Source organism: Pyxicephalus adspersus, chromosome 4 (assembly GCF_032062135.1).
Source record: "Pyxicephalus adspersus chromosome 4, UCB_Pads_2.0, whole genome shotgun sequence".
Classification (NCBI taxonomy): Eukaryota; Metazoa; Chordata; class Amphibia; order Anura; family Pyxicephalidae; genus Pyxicephalus; species Pyxicephalus adspersus.
Window position 1 is genome coordinate 612,364 of NC_092861.1, and position 9,375 is coordinate 621,738.

At 41.4% G+C, this 9,375-nt stretch overlaps 1 long non-coding RNA gene across 2 annotated transcripts; it reads right to left on the reverse strand.

Annotated features, from left to right (window-relative positions):
* Positions 1-5,602: 5,602 nt before the first annotated feature.
* On the reverse strand, positions 5,603-8,978 carry LOC140327957 (uncharacterized). Of its 2 annotated transcripts, none has more exons than XR_011920189.1 (3): positions 8,917-8,978; positions 7,990-8,139; positions 5,603-5,717 (listed from the first exon to the last, which is right to left on the reverse strand). It is a non-coding gene; the product is annotated as an uncharacterized lncRNA (long non-coding RNA). The 2 variants fall into 2 exon arrangements; XR_011920188.1 differs by lacking the exon at positions 8,917-8,978 and adding an exon at positions 8,514-8,604.
* Between the last annotated feature and the right edge of the window lie 397 nt (positions 8,979-9,375).

The following is a 9,375-nucleotide window of genomic DNA, read 5'->3' on the forward strand; positions in this document are numbered from 1 at the left end:
GGTCAAAATTCATATAAACTTTTATTCAGGTACAAAATAACAATATTAGTAATTGGATTTTTTTCTTGTCTGTATACATATTTAGATACAAGGTTTCCTTATAATGTATTTATTTATTTAAGGAACATCCGCATTGATTCTAGTAAAAAATACACTACAAACAGAATCCCAGTGGACAAATTAATATATTTGGACCCTTTGGTAAATGAACCATGTAAAAACATTTTCTATAAGTGATAAGTTAGTTTTTACTTAATATATACCAATCACATTCTTAATTAATTTTTTAATTAACTAAAATCATTTATTAAATGTATTTTGATTATCTCACACACAATACCTATCACTTTGAATATTATTACAATGATGTATTTAAATTATTTTATTTCGACATGCACTTATTACATATTCACTCTATATGTATTTTTATTAAATTAATTTTATATTGATTCATTTATTATTTACTTAATTTTTTTATTGATCAATTTGATTTGACAAGTTAATATTTATGGTGAATTAATTGATAACCAAATCAATATAAATGAGAAAATCCAAATCAATTTGATTCACTCCCTTCGGTTCCTTCCCAGATGAACGAACCAGCGTCTCCCTGAGGCCTAGTAACAACGAGCAAAATACAATACCTAGTAACAACAAAATACAAGAGAAGAAAAATTATCTTTAATAGAAAATGGAGAAGCAGGAACTCAGGAGAGGTCCACACACCAGCTCTTCCACCTCCAAGCAGGAAATATCAACTGCATGACCTGAAGCGTAAGGCCGGGCTAAATAGAGGAATAGTAATGATAACAAGCTGCAGCTGGGACGAGAGGTATGCTCATTACCAACAACAACACTGAAACAAGTGAAAGCAAAGAGTCTGTCGGATAACCTCACGTGCAGCCAGTCTCTCAGATCTTCTAACCTCAGTCACGGGAGGTAACGTGACAGTACCCCCCCTTCTACGGGTGATCTCCGGACACCCAGGGCCGACTTTATCCGGATGAGCCCTGTGAAAGGCTTTCACTAGGTGCCTGGCATTAACGTCGGTCGCTGGAATAACCTATAAACCTTGGACCCAACTTTCAAGAAGTTACTTTCAACTTAATGTTTCTTGTGGATAGCCACACAGAATCACCCACTCTTAGGTCCGGACCACTCATCCGTCTCTTGTCAGCCATTTGTTTATACTTGTTGCTCATCTTTTGTAAATTATTTTGAATTTTCTGCCAAATACATGACAAAGAAGAGGAAAATCTTTGCTTTTCTGGAATTCCAGAAGTCTCAGTACCAGAAAATGTGCCAAACTGTGGCTGGAACCCATATGCCCCAAAAAACGGCGACTTATCGGTGGACTCACGTGTACGGTTATTTATGGCAAAGTCAGCCAAAGACAAAAATGAAGACCACTCCTCCTGATTCTCTGAGACAAAACATCTCAAATAAGTCTCCAGATTCTGGTTAGTGCGTTCAGTCTGTCCATTCGACTGAGGATGAAAGGCCGAAGAGAAGGACAGTTGTACCCCCAGGCGAGTGCAGAACGCCTTCCAGAATCTGGAAACAAACTGCCTCCCCCCTATCAGACATCACGTCAGAGGGAATACCGTGTAGCTTCACGATGTTATTGACAAACACTTGTGCAAGGGTTTTAGTACTAGGTAACCCTGGTAATGCTATAAACTATGACATCTTACTGAAGCGATCAACAACCACCAGAATCACAGTTTTTCCAGATGAATTAGGCAAATCTGTGATAAAGTCCATGGATAAGTGAGTCCAAGGTCGGGACAGAATGGACAATGGAAGTAGGGATCCTGAAGGCTGAGTATGTGTCACCTTAGCACGTGCACAAGTACTACAAGCTGACACATAGCCTTAAACACATTTGCACAACCCTGGCCACCAGAATCTACGAGAGAATAGATCGACAATGGATCTGCTCCATGGTGACCAAGGTGTCCTGTAAGGACTGTACAGTGATGTTCCTTGAACACCCTGTGTTGTAATTCAGGAGGAACAAATAACTTCCCTGGAGGGCAAGAATCCGGTGCATCTCCTTGGACCTCCAACACCTCTGTCTCAAGATCAGGATAAAGAGCGGATATTACTACCCTTTCAGACAATATTGGACCAGGATCATACGAATCACTCCCCCAGGAAAACTATGCGACAAAGCGTCCGCCTTGACGTTCTTAGCCCCAGGGCGATAGGTGACAATGAAGGTAAATTGGGTAAAAAACAATGACCATCTGGCTTGCCTTGGGTTCCGAGGTTTAGCCGACTCCATGTAAGCCAGATTTTTGGCAAGCCAGATTTCAACGTAATGGCCAGCAAATCTCTATTACCTTTGTCATAATTTCTTTCTGCATTAGAGAGTTTCTTTCTTATATGCTGCTATACTGCTATTGCCCCTACCTCAGATGCGTCAACTTCCACATTAAATGGCAATGACACATCTGGTTGCACCAGTATAGGGGCAGAAGCAAAACAGCTGAAAAGGCTTGTAAAGCCGCATCAGACCAGACTGAGATATCCGCACCTTTCCTAGTCATGTCCGTTAAAGGCTTAACCACAGTCGAGTAATTCAAAATAAATTTACGGTAGTAGTTGGTGAACCCCAAAAATTGCATAAGCACTTTCAGATTTTTGGGTCGATCCCAGTCCAACACCGCACAGATCTTTTCAGGATCAGTCTGAAAACCTGAAGATGAGAGTAGGTAACACAGGAATTGCACCTCCGGAACTGCAAAGACACACTTCTCCAACTTAGCATACAGTTTATTCTCTCTTAGGATCTGTAACACTTGATTCACGTGGTCCTAATGGGTCTTGGAGAATAAATTAGTATATCATCCAGATACACCACAACAAACCTGCCCATCAGATGATGAAAGATGTCATTAATGAAATGTTGGAAAACCGCAGGAGCATTGGTTAACCCAAAAGGCATGACCATATTCTCAAAATGACCCTCAGGGGTAATAAAGTCCGTCTTCCATTCGTCCCCCTCCTTGATCTTTACCAGATTATATGCCCCCCTCGAATCCAACTTAGAGAACACCTTGGCACTGACAATCTGATTGAACAAATTTGGGATCAACGGAAGCGGGTAAGGATCACAAACAGTAATACGATTAAGCTCACGGAAGTCCAAACATGGCCTAAGAGTTCCGTCCTTCTTCTTAACAAAGAAGAACCCTGCAGCAACTGGAGTATTGGATGGTCTGATATGACCTTTAGCCAAACTCTCAGCGATATATTCTCGCATGGCCGCCCTTTCGGGTTCGGAAAGGCTATACAACCGAGACTTAGGCAGCTTAGCTCCGGGAATAAGGTTGATGGGGCAATCATGCTCCCGATGTGGAGGTAACTCCTGGTCTCTACCCTCCGAGAATACATCAGAAAAATCAGAAATAAATGAAGGTACAACCTTAGTGGTTGCCACAGAAAGCGATGTTGTAAGACAGTTGCCTATGCAATAATCACTCCAATGAAGGATCTGTCTTGCTTGCCAATCGATGGTAGGATTATGTTTGCCTAACCATGGTAAACCTAGCACCAAAGGAGCAGGCAGGCCCTCCAATACAAAGCAGGGGATGGATTCTTGATGAAAATCACCCACTTTTAAAAGGACTCCCTGCACCATTTGTGACAAACATTGCTGTGTGAGTTGAGCGGAATCAATTGCAAACACCGAGATATTTTTGTCTAATGTACTTGATGTCAACTCATGTGTACGGATGAACTGACCATCAACTAAGTTAACACCTGCCCCACTGTAAATAAACACTTTAATTCCCACCGTTTTGGAGTCTAGCGCCACCTCGGCAGACAGGAGAAATCGGGTACTACTGGTAAATGACAAAAGCAAATTCTCTGTTTCCCCACAAAGACCACCAAGAGTGAAATGAGAGTTAAATACATTTTTTTTTCTTTTGTTTTCACCTTGGTGTTGAACATAATGGCAAATGTTAACAAAATGTCCGCGTTTTCCCCAGAAGTGTGAGGACGTAGTTTAAAATATAATTTGCACGACTCTCTGAACCGAATAAAATTGTCACTTCCCCCGGAAAATCTGTCCAGGAGAGGCATTTTATGTTCAGGGCAGAACTAGTTCCCGCTGCCGGAATAAGCCACCTGTGGTCTCTAGATCTGTGAGACGGTCATGCCGAGGTCAGCTACCTCCAAAGACAGCCCCTGCAGTTGTCTGACCAGTGCAGAAATAGCATCCATCGCCGCACATAAACAAAATGGCAGTTTTTGGGTGTTTGATAATGTCACAGAGTAAGGGAGGGGTGGAGAGGAACACCAGAATGAAAACAGGAAGATAATGACAAAGGGACTAGATCTCCAAGCTAGGGAGAGGGAAATGGTCACCACCTACAGCAACCCTAAATCTAGCCCTGACTCCTGTCAGTATGAATAGACCCTGAAGGTGGCTGGATTCATACACCGGAACCTAGAACCTAGGAGCCCTGAAATGCCCTAGGAGTAGTGACAGGGTATGAGACTACTGGTTCCTGCCAAGATGAACGAACCAGCGTCTCCCTGAGGCCTAATAAAAACGAGCACAGGGTAACAACAAGATACAAGAGAAGAAAATTTATCTTTAATAGAAAATGGAGGAGCAGGAACTCAGGAGAGGACCACACACCAGCTCTTCCACCTCTAAGCAGAGAATATTAACGGCATGACCTGAAGTGTAAGGCCCGGCTAAATAGAGGAATAGTAATGATAACAAGCTGCAGCAGAGACCAGAGGTGTGATCATTATTTATTACCAACAACAACACTGAAACAAGTGAAAGCAAAGAGACTGTCAGATAACCTCATGTGCAGCCAGTCTCTCAGATCTTCTAACCTCAGATCTTCTAAACATTTACGATATGATCATGTGTTATCACCACAGATCTCAAAATTGGATTTACCATCCACCAGTCAATTCCAATAACAGCCCCAGGCCAAAAAATTCTGGCACCTTTTCTCCTCCTCAGGGGTCTGGACAAAATGAGGGGCCTAGTCATGTGGTGGCTTTGAGAACTTTGGCAACAATGGGCGTGGTTACCAATAAAGATGTATGGTCACAGTAAATAGGCGTGGTTACCATTAAAATGGGTGTGGTTAGACATCGGCAGAATCGCCCTTGATAACGATAATTCTTACACAGGTCACATGACAGAAAAGATGACTAATCACAGCACAGAATAAACATAGTACAGGAGCCAATCATATTTCATTGAAATTCCCACGGTATGAGTGGAGTTCTAGAAATCTGACTTCTACCTGCTCAATAAAAGGCAACAAATTAGAGAAGCCCCTGGGCTGACCCCAAAACATCAAACATCAAATTTCTGGAATCTACAACTTTCAGGGTTGTCATTGAGTATTAACTGCATATAATTTTCCCATCCCCCCATTACACACAATGCAATCTTCCGCTATAACCCCCATTACACACAATGCAATCTTTCCCTATAACCCCCTCACTGTCCGAACCCCCTGAAGACACAAATCTGAAAAATCAGGGTCAGTGGCGTGTCAGTACGACATTGTCAGTGAGATGTCATGTGACCAATGATGAGACAGAAGACCAATAAGCTGTGAGATGAGACAAATCTTTATTATTGGGGGGCATCTGTCATGTTGGGGTCACCCACAGAGGGATATCGCTGTCACTGCTCCACCCATCTTCTCCCATCTCTCATGCAGTGCCTCCGTCTGTAGGGAAATTTTCAGGAAAACATGAAAAGACAAATCATTTTAGATATTATTATTCATTTTTATCCTGATATTTGACATTTTACACATTTCTATCTTTATTTTCATCAGATGGGAATAATATTGGGGAACCCAAAGCAAAGACTTCAGTAGGAAGCTGAAATAACGGCATGTGAGGGGTAATTACTGCTGAAATGTTTGTTATTCTGATTGGTCAGTCTTGTGACTCCTCTACAGATGGCAGAGCCGCTATTTACTACTGCCGCCCTGTAGGTGAATGTGTCACCCGCCTGTTCACTGGATAAAATCAGATTTGTCTGTTTCCCTCTTTCCAGAGATCTGTAAATATTTCCTTATTCCTGTATGGTCTTCTAAATCCTTATACGATGATCCCCCCACCCCCACCTCTGTGCACCTTTCTCCCAAGAAGGAATTTGATGGATGTGGGAATTAGCCAACCACAAGTGTTATAAAAAAAAATCTTTGGTGTTGCCAACCCCAATATAACAATCAATATCAAAAATCAGAGAAAACAGAAGGCAGGGTTTTTTTTTGTATAATTTACATAAATATTGTGAGTTATATTTCAGCCATATAACATACAATTTATAAAACTGAAAATGTAATCATGATAGAATTACAGGCGATATTGTCCCAGCCTTCCACATAGATGGTGGAAGGATAGAATGGATGGGGGACTGATGCTCTATACAATGATGATTCTATGATTTGGATTGCTTGAGTGATACTGGTCCAACGCGTTTCACTCTTTGGCTTCTTCAGGGGAATTTAGATGTAAAGATAATACATATATGCTAATCAGTACAACATTTATATTTAGTAATAAAGTAATTGTATAATCACTGGTAGTAGGTAGTCAAAAACATACATATATATCTAAACTGACAATATGATTTGTATCCAATAATAAAATAATAGTATACACCAAAGAATACAATAATGAATAAACAAAGTAAATAATAATTGATCATCATAAACAACAATAACACTTTGACTATTACCAAATATGAGGAGATTGTGTGGGGTAAAAGTAACACAGCAATATGTTTTGGCAGACATGCAGTTATATAATAAGCTGTATATTAGAAATAAATTGTCATAACCGATATAGTGGAAATAAAGTGATGCTAGGCATAGGTGAGCGCCATGCCTGACAATATAATGTATCTGACTTGCTATAGAGAGAAGTAGTAGGAGATAATCAGTTGACATAAGGTATGTATAAAATAGGACTTAATGTACAGGTAATTAAACACTATAAGAGTTCATGACAATAGTTTGCACAAATATGTTTGCACACCAGCTGTGCCCATTGTGTGATTGCCCACCATCCAGGTTCTTCCCCTGCTATACCTATGTTCACTGTGCACAGTACAATAGTAACAGATGAATGATCAGACCAGATTTGTAGAGTCCTTGCACCTTGCACTTGTGCTGAACCTGACCACCCGACCACCCTTTGTGCTGAACCCAAACAGCAGAGATGTTCAGATTTACCAAACAAATCTGAACATCTCTGCTGTTCGGGTTCAGCACAAAGGGTGGTCGGGTGGTCGGGTTCAGCACAAAGCCGCATGCTGTGTCATTGACTGTATAGAACAACAACCAGCTGATCAGGTGGATCCACTGAGCTAAATATTTGTTTTAATTACAATATAATAAAATAAGACCCCCCCCCCACAAATATAGAAACCAGACCTTTCAATAAGCCTAGGACCCTCTGTGTGATGTCAGCCGAATTCCGTGGGATTTGATTTCAGGCACAACCCAACCCAAATGCTGGGACCAATTTGACAGACCATGAGAACTGAACTGAGGCAAATTCATTCAACACCCCCACCTACCTGCTGGGAGACATTTATCTGGCCAGTGATTCCATGAAGTAAGCCACCTCAGTCTATGGCACCCTGTTTATTACACTCTGGTGGTGCTGCTTGCAGATGGAGCAATTCAATGTCTGTCCCTATAGTCGTGCAGCCACCTTCTGGGATTTCCCTTTCTCAGCATCCCCAGCTTCCCTATAGTTGTGCAGACTCCACCTGAAATTTCCCTTTCTCGGCATCCCCAGATTCCCTATAGTCGTGCAGACTCCACCTGAAATTTCCCTTTCTCGGCATCCCCAGATTCCCTATAAATGTGCAGCTAACTTCTGAGATTTCCATTTCTTAACATCCCCAGGTACCAAGGGTACCATGTATGTACTTTCTATATATTAGATAATATATATAGATACAGAAGTGATGGAATTTACCATTGAATTCTGGTTTCTCACAACTCATGGCGCATGTCTTGCAGCATTTCATGTCATCATCACAATCATCATCGCATTTACATTCATCATCCACAGTGCCAGGGGGTGGGCAGTCAAATATTCTTCCATTTGGGCAATTTCCAGGTTTGACTGTGAAGAGAGGACAGGGAAGGGATTAGGATCATCAGTTAGGATCATCACACTTTACAGTATATGGTGCTGCAAAACATTCACCTCCATTACAGCAGGAAATCAGCCAATAAGGGGTGTTACAGCCCCACATCATAGACATACAATTACTTGGGGGGTGATGGTGGCGATGGGTGGGAATGTACATCAAAATCGAACTAACAAACTTAAAAAAGGCAGAACTTAAAAAGTAAATAAATGTAAAGTGAGCAGTAATAAATGTTTAGATTTGTATTCCCCTGGGACTCAGCACAACCCCCCTCCCCAATCCTCTGGCATTGAGTAAATGTCCAGCCGTTGCCACCAATGTAAAATAAAAAGTTTGTGATAAATACAGAAAGGTGAATCCTCATCCAGTTCCTGCTTTCTGGAGATGTTGCTGACAATTCACCCATCAGTGAGGCCGGCAGGGATGCGGAGCTTCCATTTGCATGGCTCGTCCTTTATTTCTCTGCAGCACACTGAGTTGTGATGTGCTGGGATTGCTGCTGCTCACAAATGCTTTCCTCATTATAAAGACACAGAACATAAATTATAACACGATTGCCTTGTTCCTGAATTATGAATGTGTTGCCCCCACGTGGCCCAACATTGCTGGCATGAATGAGCCCCTAAACATACAAATCTTCCATTCTTACAATTGGAGGCTTACACAGCAATATATAATAATATAAAGTGAGCACAGTACATCCCCAAGTTCTGCCATTCCCCGGGTGCTCACCCCCTGCCGTCACTCACCAATGCCTTTACATGGGGGCAACTTGTCGGTGTAGACGGCTGCACAGGCCAGGAGGAGCAGAAGGAGGAAGATTCGGGAGTCCATGGTGATATCTGGAAGAGTCTATGAGATGGGGATGACCATGGCGTGTTTTATAGGGATCAGAGCAGGAAGAGATCAGGGAGGAGGAAGAATATCATACAACAAATTCATGTCCTGAGTGTTGTAATCCCAACTCTTCTCCTAATATTAGACTTAAATATGTGTATGGTATAATTATATTGTATTATATACACACCCAATCTCACTGATATTGATAGCCCAGCACATTACAATTATAATTACATATAAACACGTCCTCTATAGAGTTTTTTTCTATTAGAGAACTCTTCAAAATATCACTGAAAATATAAAAAGATGATAATGTTTTCCTTTAAATTTACAACAGCCAATGGTGGGTTATGAATGGGAACCAGATC